General features: G+C 50.2%; 1 protein-coding gene across 3 annotated transcripts in view; it reads left to right on the top strand.

The window, feature by feature from the left end:
* The first annotated feature begins 3,544 nt into the window (after nucleotides 1–3,544).
* LOC114054202 (lipid droplet-associated hydrolase-like) overlaps nucleotides 3,545–15,004 on the top strand; it is a 72,864-nt gene continuing 61,404 nt past the window's right edge. The window contains exon 1 of one of the 3 annotated variants that reach the window (XM_027877378.1): nucleotides 3,545–3,609. The gene's annotated coding sequence lies outside the window, so the exon portion shown is untranslated. Of the gene's footprint in view, nucleotides 3,610–5,215; nucleotides 5,366–15,004 lie in introns of those variants that run through there. The other 2 variants (XM_027877383.1, XM_027877370.1) reach the window with 2 other exon arrangements.

The raw sequence follows: 15,004 nt of genomic DNA, 5'->3' as shown, positions 1-15,004 counted from the left end.
AGATCTTTGTGGAGAATTTGTGTTGGACAGAGCTCTGCTGTATTTCTTCCTGCTACTCTACCATTTTGACTCCACCTCTCTAATGACCTTCCAAATCTTTGAGATTAAGTTATTTAGTCTCCAGTTGATTTTTAATACTTTTTCCACTAGCCCTTTATTTAACATAATTTTTATTGCATTGTGGACAATAAAAGATGTATATGATATTTATGCTTTTCTGAATTTTTGTGAGATTTTATGTCCTAAGACATGATCAATTTTTGTAAAGGTGTTATGCTACTTTCTATTTCCATTAAATAATCTCCAAATGTCTATAATATCTAATTTTTTGAAATTACATTCTGGTCTTTAACTTTTTTCTAGTTTATATTTTGGTTAAATTTGCTTAGGGCTGATAGGGGTCAATTGAGGTCCCCCTCAACAGTAATATACACTGTTTTAGTTTTACTATTTCTCCCTGTAACTAATTTAGTTTTTTTTTTTTAATATATAGAAGCTATGCCATTCAGTGCAGGTATGTTAAGTATTGGAATTGATTTATTGTCACCTTTCAGCAAAATGGGGTTTCCCTATTTATCTTCTTTAATTAAATTGATTTGTGCTATTGCTTTATGTGAAATTATAATTGTTACCCTTGGTTTTTTATATTGAGCTGAGGCATAAAGGATTTTGCTCTAACACTGTTTTAATAATAATAAGTAGAATTTATATAGCACTTCAAGGTTTGCAAAGTACTTTACAAATATTATCTCATTTTGTCCTCACAATGACCCTTTGGAGTAGATGTTATTATTATCACCATTTTACAGATATGGAAACTGAGGGAGAGGGAGGTTATGTAACTTGCCTAGGATCACACTGCTAGTATGTGACTTAGGCAGGATTTGAATTCAGGTCTTTCTGACTCTCATTCGAATCTACCGCATCACCTTGCTGCTTCTTAAATATTTCAAGTCTGTTTCACGTAAACAGGAGAATATTAGATTTTGCTTTTTAATCTCTTCTGCTAACCTCCTCTGTTTAATTGGTGAGTTCATCCCATTCACGTTCACAGTTATGGCAGTAAAGTATGTCCATCCTACTCTTGTATTTTTTTCTTCTCCATACTATTTGATTTCCATTTATTTTATTACACTTTCTTTTTTTCCCTTTTGACCTTTCTCTTCACCATCCCCTTTCTGAGCTTAAGGATTGTTTTGCTTATAACTAAGCCCTCTCTAACTACCAGAAAAGGAGTGGTGTACAGCATTGCACAAAACATTCACAAACATTAAGATTGGCTTGATGAAAATGCTGGGGAAATTCAGAAGTTGGTAAACAAGAAGGCAGCGCTTAACTCCACCAAAAGTAAAGTGCAAGTGAAGCTTAGAGAGAGGCAGGCTTCTTGGCTCAGTAAGAAGGCAGATGAAATTCAGTTTTGCACTGAGAGTAACAATCCAGAACACTTTTATGATGCCCTGAAAGCTATTTCTGGGCCAAAGCCCTATGTGTATCTCAACCATTCAGTGCTGATGGAGCCACAATGATCAGTGCTAAGGACATAATCCTGGAGAAATGGGCTGAACACTTCCATGCCTGGCACATAGTAGGTGCATACCCTATGTTCATTGACTAGAGAGATTAGTCAATCTTAACATTAATTCATTAATGCTAAGCAATGGAGATACGGAGACAGAAGTGAAAGCTTCCCCATCCCCAGGAGCTGCTGTTCTCCGGGAGAGAAATTATCCGTGTCTAAGACCGCATGAAGAACACGCAAGTTCTCAACAGACCGTCATCAATCAATCAATCCGTCAGTGCCGAAGCCACTGACCGTGGACCTCAGGTTGAAGACAGTCTCTGTCCAGCTGAATTTCCAATGGAAGAGGAGGTTTTGAGCATATTGGGCTCCTCTCCTGTGGCCCAGCGTCTGGCGCTGATTCTGCTGTAGTTGAGATCTACAAGGCAGGGGTCCGCCGCTCATGGGATTTTCTGGGTTATACGGCAAGAGGAGGCTATGGAGGTCTCTGTCGCCCATCTCTCTAAAGGAAAGGGACAAGGGGTGTCCTGAGACAAGCGGGGTGGGGATGCCTAAGACTATACAGAACTCACACAAGGCAAGCGCTCACGTAGCGGTCAGAAGAAGTCCCACGAGTACACTCTCAAGGTCTCTCTGAGGAACTTTGGAGTCGATTGTGAGACACAGGAGACCCTGGCACAGGGCACCCGGCATGGCGTGCCCTCCCCGAGCAAAGCAGAACTGAAGCAGCTCTAAAGAAACGCGAGGCGCACAGATCTGGAGAATCCACACCAAGTGTTCACATGGACTATTTGTGACGGACCTGTGCTGGAGCCTTCCCGGGCTGTATTGGCCTGACCAGCTTGCCCCAACACAGCGACGTCGTTTTGGTCCTCTCCGAGCACGAAGGACAACCACGAACCTATTGACTTGACCCCTTTCCACACCCTCTAGCTGGGTGATCATCCCCACTGCAGCCTCCACATCCTTGTTTCCAGACCTACTTATCCTGCTGTCTCCAGTCGCCCGGTGGGCATCTGGGACTGGCGCCTCCTCGACATCTCACCACCCCGCGCCCCAGGGGTGCTCGCCTTCTGAGCTCCCCAAGACCGCGGGCAGCTTCACCTCGAGCTTTGGCGGACTCCAGCCCAGGGGGCATCACTGACTCTCCTCCACCTCGCCCCAGTCACTCTCCGGGGTCCTGCTCTGCCTCCACATCTCTCCCTGTGCCCCCTCCCCCCATCGGACGGGACAAACCCTCGAGCTGGCCGGGGTCTTCCTCTAACCCATCAAGCCGGGGCCCTACCGCGTGCCAGGCAGCAGCACGTGCTAGGACCGCCCCGGGACCCGATACAGGGCCCGATGCTCCTGGGGGGCTTCTGCCTCGGCATCCCCAGGGCTTCGCATGAATGAATTAAACGATAATGCAAACACTAATTAATCTCTCCAGTGGAACAGTCAACAAACGTGCGTTAAGCACCTACTATGCGCCAGGCAACGTGCTCAGCACAGGGGATACAAGCAGGAGAAAGAGCGCCTGCCCTCAGGAAGCTTGGAGTCTAATGGGGGAAGCTGAAGGGGCGGGGGCTGGGGGACAAGCCGTCCAGCCAAGCCCAGAGCAGCAGCCAGGCGAGACAGGAGGTGGTGTCTGGGCTCCCCCTGAAGAAGAGATCTAGGGTGCATGGGGCAGAAGTGGTGATGGGGGGAAGCCCAGGCCGCTGGGGTCACCCCAATAGCGAGCCTCCTGGGGAAGAAAGGGAGAGGTCCGCAGGTCGCGCTGCCAGGCGTGCTTGCTGCTCCTCCGGTGCCTGGCACACAGCAGGCGCTCACTTGGTGCAGGCTGGGGCTGACGGACAGGCAGGGTCCCCCGGGGCCTGGAGCGCGAACTGTGGGGGGCGCATGCGCAGTGCCTCCAGAGGCACTTGCCCTTCCGCCCAGCCCCACCCCGCCCCCCTCCAGTCCGCCCCGCCCCTCCCGCCCGCGGCGCCGTCCCCGCGCGTGCTGCGCGTGCTCACGCACTGACGTCACCGTGGGCGGGGCCTGCGCAGGCGGGGCTGGGTTGTCCTCTGGCTGGGCGGGAACCGCTGCCGGCGGAGCGGGTGGTGCCCGAGGTGAGCGAGGCTGGGGGAGGGGAGGGGGAGGGGGAGGGAAGGCAGGGGGTGAGGGGGAGGCGGTGTCCCCCCTTGGTGGGGAGACAGCGGGGGGAGGGGCTCAGAGCCCCCCATTCGGCCCCTCCCTGCACTGGAGGGCCACGCTAGCAGCCGCCTGCATGGATTAAGCGCCTACTGTGTACGGGGGCGGGAACGGAGAAAGGAAGAAGCGCGGCCTCGAGCCTTTCCTTAGCGCGTGCACAGGACCCTCTGTCAGCCAGCATTTATTAGGCGCCTGCTGCGTGCCAGGCGGGGGGGGGGGGGGGGGGGGGGGGAATCAATCCGGCTGAGCGGGGGGGGCCCCCAATCCCCCGCCGCGGGGGGGGGGGGGGGGGCCCTCGGGCCGGTGAGGGGGGGGAGTCTGACCCTGAGCCCCCCCCGCCCCTCCCCCGTGTTCCTGTGGGGGAGGGACGAGCCCTCGGTCCGGTGATGGGGGGGAGTCTGACCCTGAGCCCCCCCGCCCCTCCCCCGTGTTCCTGTGGGGGAGGGACGAGCCCTCGGTCCGGTGATGGGGGGGAGTCTGACCCTGAGCCCCCCCGCCCCTCCCCCGTGTTCCTGTGGGGGAGGGACGAGCCCTGGGTCCGGTGATGGGGGGGAGTCTGACCCTGAGCCCCCCCGCCCCTCCCCCGTGTTCCTGTGGGGGAGGGACGAGCCCTCGGTCCGGTGATGGGGGTCCCGGGGGCTCAGGGTCCCCTGCGGAGGAGCTGTGGCTCTGCTGTCCTCGTGGCCCCCGCTGGCCAGGAAGCATTTACGGAGCACCTGCTGCATGCCGGGCAGGGGCTAACGTGGGGGGCCCTGCCCGCTTCGCCCCCTGGCCTGCCCGGGCTCTTGTGCCCCCGTAGAGGGCCAGGCGCCATGCCCGGCTCATGCTTGTGGACAGACTGACGGCCAGAAGGAAGGACAGAGAAGCCCTGTGCTTGTCTGTGTCCGGGTGACCCCCCCCCCCCGCCGCTCCAGGGGCTCCCGCAGAGACCGGGGGGGGGCGGGTCACTCTCCAGCCGCTCAGTCAGAGGCGAGACCTGAACCCAGGTCTTCCTGCCTTTGGGGAAGCACCTACTGTGTGCCAGGAGATGCCGAGAAAGCCCCCATTACATGGGGGGGCACACGGGGTGGGGGGCTGCGCCCCGCCCCGGCATCCCAGCGGGGTCCTGGTGAAGGGGAGGGGAGGAGGCAGTAAGGGCCGTAGCTGAAGCGCATCAGGCTGGGCTGGGGCGGGGGTGTCATTGCCCTTGGCACCTGCTGCTCTGGAGCGTGACCAGAAAGGTGGCTAGAATGAATGAAGAGGGTGCTCTATGCCTGGCCTCGAGCCTGCCTCCAGGGGGCTTTCCTTCTAAAGAGACTGACCAGTCCAGGGCTGTAGCCACCGGGCTTCGGGCTTCGCAGCTGCCTGGACAGCTCCCATCGAGGCGTGGCCTTCTGGGTGATGGCTGGCACCTGGTTCGGTGCCACAGGAGCCCAGGTCCCGCCTTCCCTGCCCACCAGCTCACCCCCGCAGGCATAGTCCGTGGTTCAGCACGGAAGGGCTTGCAGGGTGGCCGCCCCTCTTTCCCCACACTGGCGCATAGGGCACAGGCCCCCACCCACAGCTGGCATTGCATTGGGAGGCAGAGTCCACCCCAGCCGGGGTTTTAAGGGCTGCCAGCCACCCAGCTGCTCTCCTGGGAATCCCTGCAGGCGCAGGTGGCAGTGAGGGTACGGAGAGCAGCTCTGTTTCTCGGTGAGGGGGCGTGTGTGGGGGGATGTTCTGGATGTGTGTGGGGGGGGTGCAGACATGGCTGTGGAGTGACCATCAGCTCCCAGCTGTGGGGCCCCAGGCCAGGGTACAAGGGGGCTAGAGGTGTGGAATTGGCTGTTTCTCTCTGTCTCTGACCTGGGCAAATCCCTTAACTTCAGTTTTCTCAACTGTGAAATGGGGATAATAATAGCACTTACCCCTGCCAGGGTTGTGAGGCTCACAGGAGATAATGTTTGTAAAAGTGTTCAGCTCTGGGTGGGTGCATAGTAGGCTCTATATAAAATGTTTATTCCCTTTCCTTTCCTTCCTCCACCCCAACTAGCTGGGGTTTTCTGTGTTGTGTACCTAACCCTACATGCCCTTTCTTTAACCACTCCCTAGCTGTTTTAATGATGACTGTTGTGTGGTCAGAGATCTGGTGCTTGGGGTCCCCTCTCTTTCCATTTTTTGTTTCCATTTTTCCCCTTGAAATTCTTGACCTCTTGGGCCCCTGAATGAATTTTGTCCTTAGTTTTTCTAGCTCTGTAGAATATCCTTGGGGAGTCTGTGCAACATTAAATAAATACATTAATTTAGGTGATGCTGTCATTTTTATTATGTTGGATCGACCCACCAATGAGCAATGACTGTTTCTCCATTAGATTCGTGTTTCTCTTATTTAGAGCCGTCTTTATTTCTGCAGAGACTTTCCTAGAGAGGTTTATAGAGTAAGGAGGCAAATCCTACTAGTTTTGAATGGCGCTTCTCTTTCGAGCCCTTCTCACTGGGTTTTGTCGGTCATTTATAGGGGTACTAATGATTTGTAGCGATTCATCTCACCCCAAAACTTGGCCGTTTAGTTCATTAATTGTTTGAAATAATATTTTGGTTGGCTTTGGAGGGATCTCTAGGTGTACCTTATCGATACCCTGATAAAAGGAGTCATCGTTTCCTCCTTGCGGTGTTCGTTCCCTCCGTTTCTTTTTCTTGCCCTTATTGCTGAGCCAGCATTCCTAGTAGGGATGTGGACGATGAAAAGGCCTCCAAACTCATCTCCATTATATATGACGTACGTGCATGGGGCTAGAGAACTAATATGGACAATCATTTATGTGATCATATCGCCCTGTAAGCCTAGCCAAGTCTCAGCCTTGGGTTATTCCCACCCTTTGCGTTTGCTCGTGCACATGGGCTGCTGAATGTAGGTGGAGGAAATTTCATGATCATTCCAACGACGCAGATTGGTGTTACACGACGTCACGTGGGCCCTCACTGCTGCCAGGCCGCAGCCCGTCCTTCCTCATCAGCCCACTCCCTCACTCCCCATCGAGGCGCTTCCAGACCTTCTCATTCCTCCTCAAGCCTCCCCAGCTGGTCTCACGTGATGACCCACCCTTGGCCACTGAAGAGACCCCATCCCATCCTGTCTTCTCCAGCAGATTGCCCCATCTGTCGTCCCCTCTCTTTCGCTTACCTTACAGCCCTTCCTCATTTCCTACAGACATGCCTGTGTCTCCTCAAAAACCTTCACTTAATCCTTTTATCTCTATTACTTTCCCTTATTTCTTCTGTCTTGTGGCTAAACTCCTTCAAAAACGCTAGGTCTACACTAAGTGTCTCGACTTCCCTCCTCTCCCTCTCTTCTTAACCCCTTACAATCTGGCTTCCAGCCTCCTCCTTCCAAAGGAAGGAACTGCCCTCTCCAAAGTGACCATTGGTGCCTTAGTTGCCCAATCCAATGGCCTTTCCTCAGTCCGCGTGTTCCTTGACCTGGCTGCAGCCTTGCAAACTGGGTCACTCTCTCTTCCCGAATCCTCTCTTCTCTCTAGGTTTTCAGGACTCCCCCTCTCTCCTGGTCTTCCTCCCACCTCTCAGCCTCCTTTGCTAGATCATCCCTCAGATCATACCCTCCACCCTTATGCATCCCTCAGGATCGTGCCCTGGGCCCCCTTCTTCCTCTAGACTAGTTCACTTGGGAATCTCATCAGCAAATTCTCAAATCTACCTGTCCTGCCCCAGTCTCTCCTGACCACCAGTTTCTCATCTCCAACTGGACGTCTAGTAGACATCTGAAACTCAGCAACATATGATCTTTCTCCATAATCCCTTGTCCCTCCTACCTTCCCTACGGCTGAAGAGGGCACCACCCTCCTCCCAGGCCCTCAGGCTCCAACCTAAGAGTCATCCTGTGATTTCACCTTTGCAGCAACTCTCTAATGTGCCCCCTACCTCCCCAGAGCTCCCACCGTGGTGCAGGTCCTCATCACCTCACACCTGCCCTAGTAATAGCCTTCTGGGAGCCAGCTGGAAGGGGAGGGGGGGGAACGGTCTGCCTGCCTCAAGTCTCTCTCCACTCCAGTCCATCCTCCATTCAGCCACGAAAGTGATTTTCCTAAAGTGCCACCCCACTCCCCACCTCCAGCATGTCCTTGTCACCTCCAGGAGCAAATATAGCGTGTTCTGTTTGGCATTCAGAGCCCTTCCTAACCTGCCCCCTCCTACCTTCCTGGTCTCCTTACACCTCACTCTCTTTGGTCCAGTAACCTGATCTCCTAGCTATTCCACAAAGAAGATGCCCCCCATCTCTCAGCTCCAGCACTGTCCCCCGGACCTTGAATTGCATCTCTGTCCTGGCTGCCCTGGCTTCCTACCTTCTACAGGAAGCCTTTCCCAGCCCCTCTTCATTCCAGTGCCTTCTCTTCGTAATCGTAGAGCTTTTATAAACAGTTGTTTACACGTCATCTCCCCCATCACATGGTGAGCTCAAGCACATACTATGTACTTAGTATTTATTGACTGGCTGTATTAAGATGAGGTCCCTTTATTTCTATGATATCTAGCATTTTTAATAAGAATGCAAGTTGGCTCTTGAGATTATGTGCGTGATCTCACTGGATTTCTTAACAAACTTCGAAGTGGCGGAGGAGAGTGACTTTCAGCAATGGTCCGTGGCGAGAGGAGGCTGCCTGCCTTCATACCTCTGTGCTGTGACTAAGATACTGTGCTCACCCTGGCTTTTTCTGTTTTGGACCCTGAGCCAGTAAGGAGGTGTGAAGGTACTTTGAGGCAGGCCCTGTGCTCCACGCTGGGGGCACACAGACAAAAGCCAGCCCGTCCTGGTCCCCCAAAAGCCTACACTCAACCATCAGCTTGCATCAGTCCTCCAGCAAACCTTTCTGAGAGCTGGCTGAGGCTGTTACAAGGGAAAGAAGAGATGACTAGAAAAAAGAGCTTGGTTGAGAACACCCAACCTTGAGCAAGTTGAGCTTTGTATAATTTCTTTTCTTGGTGTTTAAAATAAACCACTGCAAACCTGACTCAGAAACATTTGGTCTTAGGCCCTCACACACTCTGCCACTCCCTCTGCCTCCAGCTCCGGAACCAACAAGATGCTGCTGGCATCCTTCGTGGTCCTCGGTCCATGATTTAGAGAGAGGCAACCCAGCACCCAGCCATTATGGGGACTTCCTCTTGTTTTTCCATTAAAAACTGTTTTGTGAATGTACATTTTTAGAATGTCTATCACTGCCCAGTAACCCTTCTCCCTTTTCTCCTCCTTCCTTTGTAACAAATGACTATAATCAAGCAAAACCAGCTGAAACGTGGGCTGTGGCCTTGTACTGTGGACCTCCAGGCCATTGTTGTCCTGCCAAGGAGTGGACAGTTGGCTTCATCCTTTTTTTTTTTTAAAGTGAAGCAATCAGGGTTCAGTGACTTGTCCAAGGTCACGCAGCTAGTATGTGTCAAGTGTTTGGTCTGAAGCTGGATTTGAACTCAGATCCTCCTGACTTCAGGGCCAGTGCTCTATCCACTGCACCACCTAGCTGCTCCTAGTCGACTTCATCCTTGGGGCTAGGACGTCCTTTGGAAATCACGATTGGTCATTGTGTACATTGCTGCCCTGGTTCTGCTCCTTAAGTGTGCCCCAGTTCTAAGAGGTCTTCTTAGGTCTTTTTGGAATCCATCTCTTTCCACATTTCTCCTGGTGCAGTGATAGCCCCTCTCCTTCATGTATCGTAATTTGTTCAGCTGTTCTAACTTGATGGTAGAGGCCACATTTCTGCCCAGTTCTTGGCTATAACAAAAGGGCTACAAAGATATTTTTGTCCATATGGGCACTTTTCCAGTGTTTCTGATTTCTTTGGGTTGTGATGCTAGGAGTGGTGCCAGGGTGCCCCTGGGCATGTACAGGTTGCTAACTTCACGGGCGTAGTTCCAAAGTGTTTTTTGGTTACTAGCTCTGTCTTCAGTTACTCTGTGAACCAGGTTTTGCCAATCTCATTAGCGGCACAGTGGAAACCTAAGAATTGTTGCAACTTATATTTCCCTAATTATTATTGCCTGGGATTGTTTTTTTCCACGTAGTTACTGACAACTTGCATTTCTTCATTTGAGAACTGCCCATTAATACCCTCTTACCACACACTACCTATTGGAGAATGATTCTCATTCATATATATTCATGTCAGTTGTTTATGAATCCTGGCTATTAACCCTTTACCAAAGAAATTTTTTATGAAGATCTTTGAAATAATTGTTTCTTTCTAAATCTGACTGCATTTATTTTCCTTGTACAGATGCTTTTCAGTTTTGTGTTAGCCAGATTATCCATTTTATCATCTTAGATGATCTCCATTCCTTGCTGAGGCTAGAGTCCCTATCTAGCATAGTTGTGCAAGGCCTCACTTTCTTTTGTTCTCTGATTTGATTGGGGGACAGGGTGGGGAATGTAATCTTTCCTGTTAGATCAGTATTGTTTGGAGTTCCTTGTTGTGTGTGGTATATATTAGTAGCAGAGCCCTCTTGATAAGGTAGTTGTGTAACTCAACTTTCTGCCGGCCTGAATTCTCAATTTTCTGGCACCTTTTGTTAAATAGAGGAGTCTTTCCCCCAGTAGCTGATGTGCTTGGGTTTATGGAGAGGAGCATGTTCATCTGCGGTGCCCTCCCTGTGCGAGCTGGTCCTCTCCTGCTCCTATTCTGCCTCCTTCTCCCACAGCCCCCAACAGGGATTCATCCTTTTTTAAACCATCTTCAGTATTCACCCTCCTTTGTTAGTGTTTGTCTTCCCTACTTATCCCTGCCTCAACCCTTCTCTTCTCCTTATTCTCCCCTATGCTCTTTCTCCTTTCTCCCCCTTCCCTCCTGTTTCCCTGTTGAGTCAAATGTATTTCTGCACGTGTGTGTGTGTGTGTGTGTGTATGAGTTTCCCTCCTTTCACTAGTTAAAATGACAGGGAGGTTCAAGTACTGCCTGCTCCCCCCTACCTCTTCCTCCTTGTTTCTCTATTCTTCCACTTACGCACCCCTATTATTTGACAGAATTTTCCCTCCCCCACAGTACATTCCTTCCCCCCCTTTCCTTCTTTTATTAGGATCCTATCCAAACATTAGAAAACCACTCTCAAGCCCTCTAGCTTACTGGATTCTCTCTGTGACCTCTGATGATGATAGAATTCTTACAGGATGCATGTATCATCTCCCCATAGTAGAATGTAAACTGCTTAACTTTGTTCGTTTACTCCCTTATAATTGCTTGCTCCTGTTTACTTTTTTCCTACTTAAACACTTCTCCACTTTCTTCATCAGGAATTCTTGCAAATCTTCCATTTCATTAAGGGTTCATGTTCCCCCAGTAGGATTATACCCAGTTTTGCTGGGCAAGCAAAACACTCGTGCATCTTTGTTACATATATTTTTTGCCTTCAGTGTCCTGTTCCAGCCTTGCTGCTCCTTCATGGTGGTGGCTGCTAACTCCCGTGGGATTCTGACTGGAGCTTCTCAGCACTTGATCTTTCTTTCTTGCTGCTGGCAGTGTTTTTCTTTGGCCTGGAAGCTCTGTATTTTGGCTGTGATGTGCCTGGAAGTTTTCATTTGGGAGCTCCTTCCAGCAGTCAAGGGTTCCAACTTTGCCTTCTGGTTCTAGGAAATCTGGACACTTTTCTTTTATCATGATGTCTTGACCCTTTTTTTCTTTTGGTCATGATTTTCAGGTAGCCAGCTAGAATACTCTACAGGTTCAGAGTTACAGAACTGCAGTTCCCCACTCCCCACCCCCAAGTTGGTCTGGGATTTCTGTCCTGGTTGTGTTGCTCCAGGTTCCAGGCTGGCCTGTGTCATGGATCAGAGACCCTGTTCTGCTCCCAGGCTCAGGGCCCCCCAGCTGCAGCTCACTCCTTCCTCATCACTCAGCAGACAGCCTAGGACCTGCTCCTGCTCCCTACTCCAGACCACCACCCCTAGGCAAAGGGCCCCTCCTCAGTTCCCTACTGGGTAGTATGTCTCAGAGCCGCCAGCCGGCCCATCTCCCTAATCCATGCACAAAGTCAGGCCTTGCTGCACTGGGTCTGGGGCCTCTTCTTGCATAACCCCGGCAGTCCCCTGTTCTGTTCCTGCACATGTATGTAGCAGTTTTTGGCTAGACTTCGTTGTCGGGGTTCACAGATCTTGCTCCTAGGCTGAGCTGGGCTGGAAAAATGATTTGCTGAGGCAAAAGATGGCCTAGTTTGCCTACTCAGAAAAACCCCAAAAGACAAAAACAAATAACAACAACAAAAGGCAGAGCTTTTCAACTCTGACCTTGTTTCTGTTATCTCTGCCAAGGAGAGTGACCTTTACACTGGAAATAACAGAACAAAAATGACCTAATAGGGAGCTGTTGCCCAAGGTAGATAAGGAGATGATGTGAAGGGAGTACTTGGCTTGCCTTGATGAACTCAAGTCCCCTGACCCAGTTGGCAGATACTGGCAAATCGCACTGCGAGCTCCCTGTCAATGATAGAATTGAGAGCGGTGCTACAGGATCGGGGACAAATGTCCTAATTTAGAATGTGACAAGAGAACAGCAGTTTGCCAACTGTATTTCAGTTAGCTTACATTTGATTCTGGAAAGTTCTAAAATAGAACCTTACAGAGATTGGGGAACAAGTTAGAAAGGGAAAAAAAAATGACAAAAAGTCAGTATGACTTCATAGATAACAGGATTAATGAACCAGTGCAGTCTGTGACAGGAGAGCTGGCTTCATTTGGATGTTTGTGTCCTCAGTGCCTCACATGCATGGTGCCCACATAGTGCATGGATGTAGTACCGTGTTAAATGCTTGTTGATTAATTGATTAGTAAATGAGAGGAAACTAGTTTGCCCATATCTTAGCGAAGCATTTGACAGCGTCTCATAGGATTCTTGTGGAGAAGCTGGAGAGATGTGGATGAATAGCCAAGACTGAAAGAGTAATTGTTAATAGCTCCGTGCCAGTGTGGCAACAGGTCTACAGTGCCACGTGTCAGGGCTCTGGGCTGCTTCACGTTTTTATCAGTAATTTGGCTTAATATATGAATGTTCTGCTGATGCCATTTGCAGATGACACAAAGCCGTAGGTAACTCTCCTTCGCTGAATGTCTGTCATCCAGAAGAGATAAAAAAAAAACCAGGAAAAAAAAAGGCCAACGGCCTTGACCAGACCAGATCCCGCCTTGTCCAGGAAGCCTGCCCTCTGCGGATTATGCTCTGCTCACTGAGTACTTAGCTGTTTGCGTGTTGTCTCCTCCATGAAATTGTGAGCTCCTCCCAACCAGCCCTTAGACAGAAAGAATCCTCGCCCAGCGTGACTGAGAAGTGGTTGTCCGTCCTCATCTGGAGGCCTGGGGTCACTTCTGAGACCCACCATTTAAGGACATTATTGAGCTGCAGAGAGTCCAGAGGAGAGTAACCAGGGTGATGAAGGGCTTGGAGTCTGTGGTAGGAGGACCACGCGTAGGCAGTGTGGGTGTTTAGCCTGGAAAAGAGAAGATTCAGGGAGGTATGATGGCTGCCTTCAGGTATGGTAGAGGAACAATTCATTGAATCAATTCAATTCAGTAAATAGTCGCTGAGAACCTACTGTGTGCCAGGCACATAGTGCTGGAGGTGTTGTTGCTGTTGTTGTTCAGTCACGTCTGGCTCTTTGTGACCCCCTTTGGGATTTTCTTGGCAAAGATACTGGAGTGGTTTGCCTTTTTCTTCTCCAGCTCATTTTACAGAAGAGGAAACTGAGGCACTCAGGGTTAAGTGACTTGCCCGGAGTCACGGAGCTAGTCAGTGTCTGCCATGCTCTCATTCTATTTATAAAATCATTCTTTAATTTCATCTTTTCCAGGAATTCTAGTTGAACTTGTATCCAAGCTTTGTTTTTCTTGGAGGTTTTTCCTGTAGATGTTTTGGAGTCAATCTCTTCTTTTGAGTTTGTGTCTTTGGCATCCATTTCACCACCATAGCTTTTTGTGGTGGGATTCTTTTTTTTGGTTTGCTCATTCTTCTAGGTATTTTTTGTTTACCTTAGGGCTGTGCTCTGGGCCCTTCTGGACCGAAGGTCTAGTCTGGTCCTATCTTTCTTGAAAATTAAGTGTGGTGTTATCCTAGAGTCACTGGGTCCTGCCAGCTTTCAGTGCTCCCAGAGTGGTCTGATTCAGGGCAAAATCAGATAGCTGCCTCCCCCACCCCCGGTCTAGCTGTGCCAGTACCTGACCCGGGTTTGAGGCTGAGCAATAGTAGATGCTGCTGGACTGGTCCCCTCTTGGCCGGCTGGGAGGCTCTGCTGAGTCAGAGGGACAGAACCGCAGGCTTCAGACTGGGCTCCTTCTGAACTTCCTACTCTTGGAAGATTGCCTGAGTCTGACATTGCTCCTGACCCCCCATGCCACCCCTCCCCTAGGGGGCAGGTTCCCTTCTTCGTTCACCCTGGATCTGTGACCCAGGCCTGGATAATGGGTGGCAAAGCTGCCAGGTGGCCGGGCCCTGGTGCACGGCCTCTCTCTGCAGCGGTGTGGGCGTACCTTCTTTTCACAGACCTCTCTGTCTGGCTCCCAACTTACACCTGGCCTGGAGAAAGCACTCACTGCTATTGTCTTACTCTTGTTTTTCCAGATTAGAATTCTTCCTAGTGTTTTTGCTAGATCTGTGTGGAGGAGTTTGGGGTGAGTTCACTGTATTCCTCTCTGCTCTGCCACCATCTTGCTTCTGCCCCATGTGACTTTGAAGTTCTTTTCTTTTCATGTGTGGTGATTTCTCTTTCATCTTTTATGTTGATGATTTGGTTTTCTCTTTCTTTTTGATCCAATTAGTAGTGATTTGTCTATTTTGTGAGCCTTTAAAAAATTTCAACTCATTGTTTTATTGATGAGTTTAGTGTTTCTTTTCTGTTCAGTGTCATTCTTTCCTTTATTTTATATGTCTTTCTTCATTCTTGTGTGTATTCTAGGCTTCTGGCTTTGTTGATTTTCCCCGTGTTTTTAGGTTCATGCCCAATTCATCACTCTCTTAATTCTCTTTTGTTCGTGAAAAATGGACAGAGACATAATGTCTCCCAAGGACAGCTTTGGTCCCCTCCCAAAAGCTTGCTATGTTTGCTCACCATCCTTTTTGGGAAAAACTTCTGTGTTTTTGAGACTGTAAATTCATGCTCCATTTCCGTATTTTGACCCTTGGGGTGATTTTCATTATTACAAAGCAGGGTTCCCTGTCCTGAAAATTGTAGATCACTTAAAACATGAGATCTCCATCTTGCCTTCCCCACGTTATGCTCTGTGACCAAAACCTGACAAGTCAGTTAGGTCACCAGCTACATTTGGAACTGCAGATCCCATGCCCCGTCCTGCCTTTGGGACGT

The sequence above is a fragment of the Vombatus ursinus genome, unplaced genomic scaffold (genome assembly GCF_900497805.2).
Source record: "Vombatus ursinus unplaced genomic scaffold, bare-nosed wombat genome assembly UNPS02004260.1, whole genome shotgun sequence".
Classification (NCBI taxonomy): Eukaryota; Metazoa; Chordata; class Mammalia; order Diprotodontia; family Vombatidae; genus Vombatus; species Vombatus ursinus.
This window is presented reverse-complemented; position numbering and strand designations above follow the sequence as displayed.